The following is a 7,775-nucleotide window of genomic DNA, read 5'->3' as shown; positions in this document are numbered from 1 at the left end:
TTTCTGCCCATTATCCCTCCATTACAATTCACTGAAAACTTCCATTGAGGCCCTGAACCATTCATTCTGTATGGCCAAACAACTTTGGGAAAATCGTTCGTCTCCCTGATATAGTAGGGAGATAAAAATCTCTTATTCCTAGGGTTATTATGAAGATTTAATAAGATAATGAATGTAAACTGTGCAACTTGTCAAATAGGACTTCCCAGGTGTGAATTACTGAAGTTTGGATAGTGTCATGACACAGTTTTCTGGAACACTATTAGCATGTGGGTCAGGATACCTGGATTGTATTCCCGATTCTTTCTAATTGGCTTGTGATATCAGTAAAATATCCAAGTTTTCTTCCATTTGTGTTTCTCATATAATTCTATAGGTGCTTCTTAATTTGATCTTCTGCAACTCTCACCCTGTATTATTCAGGTGACAGCAGTCTGCCATATGCTATCATTTTCATCCATTGAGTCTTGACTGTCTAACCTAGATGCTGTGGATAGAAGCTATGTAACTGTGCATTCCATTCTTAGCACCAAGGGTGACAGAGCCAATAAAAAGAGCTCCTGTTTATAAAGCTTTTGCTCTAGAAAGGTCAACACTTTCTGTCCTTGTTGTTATTGCACAAGTGCAATAGAAGCTTGTGAGGCAGGAGCTGCTAATGTTTTCACTTTGCAGGTGAAGACATGGAGGCTGATGGAGACTGAAGTAGCTTGCCCAAGATGGTCTTTCTCATGGTAGCAGAGCCAAGGCTAGGTTCTCCTGTGATATGGGACCTTGTGGACAATGTCCTGTGTGCTTTCTTCTCAATAGGCATTCTTGTCTATGGTGAGAACCCCCAGCTTTATGCTTTTTAGTTCCAGAAAGTTCATTTACATAGAGTGGAAAAATATGCAGGTGCAAAGGGAACCTGGATGGAAGCATGATGACAACAAACATTAGAACACAAAGCCCAGGGCGCTGCTCCCATTCTTTGTTGTTTTCATGCACCTTAGATCCCAGAGTGAGGTCTGGACTCCTTGGAGTGAAAATGAAGTTTGCCCTTGAAGAGCTATGTCTGTTCGTACTGTTGGTATTAAACTCTCGTGTGTCAATGTGGAAAGAGGGACCATGCATAGACACATTATAATTATTAACTAACATAACTAAGATGTATTGATAATTATTAGTATGACTTAAAAAGAGAAGAAACAACAACAAAAGAGAGAGTTTGTACCTTTCCCAGGCAATTTTCTGGAAATGTAGTGGAGATGTCACAGCTAAGAAGGGAAGAAAGGAAAAGCGTAGTGGGCCATGCTCACAATTCAACATGTTGCCAAATTGAGCCACCTTTCACTCTTCTAACATACATGCACAAATGCACACCCATTTGCACACACATGCATACACATGTGCAAACACACACACATACCATATACCATGGTCCATATATACCCACACAATTGTATCCACAATTTTATAACACACACACACACACACACACACACACACACAATTTTTTTCTGAGTGACTTTTCCCAGTTACTTAGCCTATTCACTTCTCAGTCTCATCTGTGCAACACAGTACTGATAATACTGACTTTACTGGCCAGTTGTAGGGCTTCTGTAAGTTCCTGCCTTCTTCCTGGTACACAGCTAAGACTCAAAGTGCTGCATGAGAACAACTAAACATCATGCAGGCATGATGGCCCATGCTTTAATCCTAGCACTGGCCAAGAAAAGATTTTCATGTGTTTGAGACCAGCTGGAACTATGTGAGACCACGTCTCAACAAAACCAAACCATAATAAAACAAAATTTGAACCTCAACATTATTTATCCTGCAAGACTTTAGTAAAACTAAAAAAAAAAAAAAATCCAAAAAGACAAAAGCTAGTATATTGGAGTCACTACCATTCATCTGACTCTTCTAGGGCTGTACTCCGAATCTCTGGGACCAACTCCGGCTCTATTACCCAAGGCATCCTCACCTTCACATCCACTCATTTTTACCTTTTCTTGGTTTCAGTTCAATGAGCTGGAAAGATTTTCAAAATATGGACACCCAGAACACTCTTCTGTCTATGAATAGTATCAATCTTAAAGGAAAAAAAATTTCCTCATCTTTATTCCTTCCTCCAAATTAAAAGAATGATTTCTCTTGGAGCATTCTTATTTCTCATATCACTATGGACAAATTTCCCATATCTCAACCTCATGCTGTAAATAGATCTGAATTGACTATATCTTTGTGTCTTTTGCAGTCTGAGCACAAATAAAGAGGAGTGACTACTACAAATGCACATGCAATTGAGTAGGTTTCTCCATTGATTTTGGGATATCTTTTGCCAATAACATTCCATTCCTATCTTTTTGGTCTATGTTTGATTTTGGAGTTGAGTTTGGTACAGATGAGCTTTTAAAGAGAACACAGAACTCTGGAGAGTCGCCATTTTGCTTTGAACAAAGCCATTTTCTGACATAGGATTCTTCAGGGAAGTGTATGCGATTCCAGGGTCAAACCTGAAGGCTGCTGAGTGTTTTAAATTAAAAACAACACCGTTAGAGAAATTGGTACATAAACATGCTTTTTAAAATGTCTCCAGAAAAATCTCTGTGAAATTGAGATAGTTGAACTAAATAATTTCTAAGCACTTCACGATCTCCAGGGTTTAAAAAGAAAACTTAATATTGGGAAAACTTATTGAGCAACAGTTGGCCACTCAGGTGAATACTTCTATGTTATATGTCACCGAATTCTGAATTTTGCTTTTAGTTAGAAGAACTATCGAAGATGGCTGTTCAACCTTGGGTCTGTAGGGATCATGGTGACATAGCATGTTGACATAGCCTGCTTGCTTTCTGCTGCTGTGCTAGGTAGAGTCCCCTCCATGTTGCCACATGCATCTATCTTACCAGCAAATGGTACTGCTGATCCAGAAGTCCTGCTCCTTCTCAAAGGCTGTTTCTGCCACAAAGTTGATTCCTTCCTGCCTTCTCTTTGGATGGTGTCTCTGCCACTGTGGCCTCAAGTCTCTGGAGTACAGTTGAGAGGATCATAATCCCTTGGGAGGAGAGTTTTTGTTTCTCTGGACAACCCATGGTTAAAGGGACAGACACCTATATCCCTGGCTCAGTGCCAAACAAAGAATAAGCCTGCTCATTAACGGATTATTCTCATTTCCAGAGCTGATATTGAGATCTACAACGCCCATTCTGAGTGTTCCAGGATATTGGCATAGCTGGATCTGACTGCAAACCTGTCAGTTTAAAATAGCCCAAATAGATTATAAGAACTGCTTCAAATCCCAGTCTTTTATTCAGCACCTACTGTGTATTAACATCTATTAAATGTCCCGATATTGTCTCGCTGGGAAACCACCTTGAAACAATATCACTCATTGTTTTATATTTTCCAAAATGGTATGTATTTTCTTTCTTTCTTTCTGTCTTCCTTTCTTTCTTTCTATCTTTCTTCCTTATTTTACATATCAATCCCACTTCCCTCTCCCTCCCTCCTTCCTTCCCTCCCTCCCTTCTTCACCCCTCCTACTCTCCCTCCCTCCCATTCCCCCTGACCACCCTCCCAGCCCACCCCCCTTCCCGCACTCCACAGGGAGGGTAGTGCCTTTCAGGAGGTGTCAACAAAATCTGTCAAGCCATTTGGAGTAGGGTCTAGGCGCTCCCTCCTGCCTCTAGGTTAAGGGAGTATCCCTCCATGGGGAATGTGCTCCTGAAGTCCTTTTGTACACCAGGGATATATCCTGGTTCCACTGTCAGAGGTCCCTTAGACTGCCCAGGCCTTCTAACTGAGACCCATGTTCAAGGGGGTCTGAGTCAGTCCAATGCTGGATTTCTAGTTATCAGTCTGGGGGTCCATTAGCTCCTCCTTGTTCAGGTCAGCTGTCTCTGTGGGTTTCTGTGGCCTGGTCTGTGTATTTTCTATCACAAGTACAAATTGCTAATTTTTTAAATCAAATTTATAAATTATTTTTTACTGTACATGAAATACATAGTTAATAGTAACATCTGTGAAGAATATAATCTTCCTTCTCTACAATGGTGCTGTTAACTTTCACTCTTAAACCTCCAATTTGCTTCAGAATAGAAGACTTGGTGTATCTACTGCTGGGGTGTAGATACCCTCACATTAAATTTTAAAAGTTTAATCCCAGTTATTTTTAACCTTTTTCTTCTTTTCATATCCTTGGTGATAAAACATTTCACAGGGCTGATGGGTTACCCTGGGATCATGGAACAGAATTTGATTATAAACATTCACATATTATAGTTACTATTATCTACCTATGGGCAACCTCCACTGAAACCGTTGATGACTTTTGAACCCTGCACTCTCCTGCTATATTCACAGTGAGACATAATGACCTACTCCATGGCCACTATGGCCTCTGTGATCAATGGCCTTCTTCAGGGCAGCCTGATTTTCCAATCCTCTCTAAGCTACTTTCAAACTTGTTTGATACATTTTGAGACACTTTCATGAGTCAGGCTGTGGGTTAGAGGTATTTTAGGCACTTTTCTATGCCATAATGTAGTGCCTGAATAATGGTGTTTTTCTTTTTGTCTTCACCCCAGAAGTGAGGTATAAAGCTCTACACTCCATGCTCATTTTTCATTTTTATTTGGGAGTGTCTGATGCTAGAATATCTAGAGACAGAGTCTTTTCTTGGATAGTCTTTTTCAAATATATTTTATATTCAGATGATTGGAGAGATAATTTCTTGGTTAAGATCACTGGCTGCTCTTCCAGAGGACCAGAGTTCAATTCCTAGCACCTACAAGGTGGATCACAACCTCTGTAACTCCAATTCCAGGGGATCCAACACCCTTTTATGGCCTTTATGCACACTTCATGCATGTGATACACAGACATACATTCAGACAAACATTCATTGGTGTAAAATAAAATAAACAAAATCTTACTCCCTGCCCCACCCCCTCCAAAAAACCTCAAAACAGCAGAGATCATCAGAAACAGGGAAAGTCACAGGCCAAATACACTTAAGTCTTCAGACCTGGTGAATGTCATGTGATTTCCTGATGGGAAGATACTTAGGAGAAACTAGGGGAACAGAGTTTACTTAGTAAGGGCATTCTACCTTTGTCATCATGGTCATGAGCAATGCATGATCATGAAATAAGATGCTAACAATGGGTGAGGGGTGTGACTGAACTCTTTTCCTGTTTTTGCAACTTTCCTCTCAGTGTAAAACTAAAATAGACATTATGACTTAAATTATATCTGTGGGAGCAGGATGAAAAATGGATTGCACATGTGTGTGTCTATGTGTCTGTGTCTGTGTTTGTGTGAGGGAGAGAGTGTGTGTATGTGTCTATGGGGGGTTGTGGACCTGTGAGTGTGTGTGTGTGTTGTGTGTGTATGTGTGTATGTGCACATGCAGGCCAGAAGTCTGGTGTCCTCCTCTATCACTCACTGCTTTATTGTTTGAGAAGGAGTCTCTCATTGAATCTTAATTCAGCACAGTTCGCTGGCCAACAAACTGCAGACCTTTATCTGCCCCCCACCCACCAGCACTGGAATGATAGATGCATGCCACCACGCTTGACCTTTTATGTAAGTGAAAGAATCCAAATTTAGGTTCTCATGCTTACCAGACAGGCACTTTACCAACTGTCTCAGGAACAAGTTTCTTTTATTTCAGTGCCTAAGTCATTAGACATTCTGCATTGTAGCATCTTGACAAACTCATATTCTATGGAGATTTAGGAACAGAGATGTGGATGGATGACATCACTTCTGCTGAGGTGGGGATCATTTCTCTTTGGAAAGCCCAGATAAGTCTGGCAAATACTCTATCAACTACATACTGGTTATTTGCCAGGGGAGTGAATACTAAGGACAGGCGCAGTATTTCAGGAATGCACTAGGAACTGGTGTGTTACAGATGACTAAGTCATGGCAACTGACCTGGGGAGTGTTACATATTGGCTGGAGAGGGATTTGCAAAGAAGGTAGTGGATGCATTGTTACATGTGATATGATAGCCAGGAAAACAGGTTTATGGAAAGATACTGTAATGGCAGCAGGGAAGGACACATGGGAGGGGAGCAGGAAGTGTCTTTCACAGAAGAGGCATTCAGACATGATCAGGAGCATTCAGGTGGCATGGCCACAAACAAGGAAAGACATTTATCCTGGCAATGGCATGAAGGTTGTATAGCAAATGAAGAGTTCAGAGAGAGAAGGGAATTAATTGTTTCAAAGGTGAAGCAGAAAGGTTAGTTGGCTACTGAGTTCCATTTCTGTCCCACAAGTAATATTTTTAATCAGTTAATTACAAATAATATATTGTTTAAGGGGGAAGAGAATATCCAGTGGTTAAAGATATTGCTGCTTTTGCAGAGATTTGGTGCCCAGTACCCACATGGTAGTTTTAACTCCAGTTCCTAGGTACCTGCATCCTATTTTGGCATGTGTGGACAGCAGGCATTCACATAGTGCACATACATAACTGCAGGCTAAATATCATCCATATAGGAGCAAATCAATATATCAAGTGTGTGTGTGTGTGTGTGTGTGTGTGTGTGTGTGTGTGTGTGTGTGTATTAGTTAAACGTAATGGTTATAAGTGATAGAAACCCAACCTACATGGCTTAGAGGAGAAAAGAAACTTACAGCTTGCCAACTCAAGAATGTATTGGTTAGTTACACCATAAGAGATCAAGGTACAGGTGGACCTTAGGATATGTGAGGCTCGAATATCATCTGGAGTCCTTCTGGGTGTCTTCCCCCATGCCCAATATAGCTTGATTGAATTTGTTTTCCCTGAGCATTGATTTTCTTTACATATCAGAAAACATGAGCTCTTGTTATAATTCCTGTATTTTTTTTTTTTAAATTTAAGATCCCTATCCTTAAAGAGATTGGCTATTCAGTCTGTAATTTGAAGAGTCCCGTGAATGAGGTTAAGTGCCACCACAAGACCAGTCAAAAGAATGAGGGATAAGAAGGTGGTCAACAGGAGACAAGGGTGAAGATTAGGACAGAGCGCTGATGCTATCATGGTGACTATATAATCAACAACAGACTATTCCAAGAACTTGGTGCCTGGGCAGATAAACAAAGTCATATGTCTCAGTTAGTAAGTGATGGATGTATGCCACATTCAGGTACAGGAGATGGGGATGTGGTACAGTGCCCAGTTTTTTTCTCACAAGGTTATCATGAGGGAAAAAAATGACTGTTGGGTGACTTGCTCCTAAACATCCAACTCCTTGTGTAATTTCTTGTGTCAGCAATTTCATACAGCCCTGAGGCTGAGGTGGCTTGGCATCTTCTAGCCTCTTTGATTGTGACTCTTATCTTTGAATGACTCCTCTGCATTTTAGATTTGATTCTCTCTCCTTACAGTGGACCGACCAGTTGGATTATGTTCTTCAGCTGTGAAGCACAATTGTCACAATTGGATTGAGGCCAGCCCTCAAGGTAGCAACTGAAAGGGTGGAGATTTCTCCCAGTGATGATAAACTACAGGGACCTCATTAAGCAACAAAGCCTAGGGGGAATATTCAGGACATGACATTTAGATCATTCTCTGGGCTTTTGGGAGTTCCCTCCATTTCTAGCAAGGCACAACTCCAGTATCTATAAGGCAGCTTAGCTTCCAAGGGAAGATATCAAGTTATACCAGGATAGAGAATCTACATTTAACAACTTAAGTGAGTCATATCCCTGACAAGATACTGAGAGGTCTGAATCATCCTTAGTTCTGGAGCAATCCTTAGAAACCTGTTTCACTTGGAAAATAATCATATAGTAAT

At 40.8% G+C, this 7,775-nt stretch overlaps 1 protein-coding gene across 1 annotated transcript in view; it reads left to right on the top strand.

The window, feature by feature from the left end:
• Positions 1–7,554, top strand: part of Thumpd1 (THUMP domain containing 1) — a 34,264-nt gene extending 26,710 nt beyond the window's left edge. The window contains exon 5 of the mRNA XM_051192803.1: positions 7,542–7,554. The gene's annotated coding sequence lies outside the window, so the exon portion shown is untranslated. The remainder of the gene's footprint in view (positions 1–7,541) is intronic.
• Positions 7,555–7,775: the final 221 nt, after the last annotated feature.

Source organism: Phodopus roborovskii, unplaced genomic scaffold (assembly GCF_943737965.1).
Source record: "Phodopus roborovskii unplaced genomic scaffold, PHOROB, whole genome shotgun sequence".
Classification (NCBI taxonomy): domain Eukaryota; kingdom Metazoa; phylum Chordata; class Mammalia; order Rodentia; family Cricetidae; genus Phodopus; species Phodopus roborovskii.
This window is presented reverse-complemented; position numbering and strand designations above follow the sequence as displayed.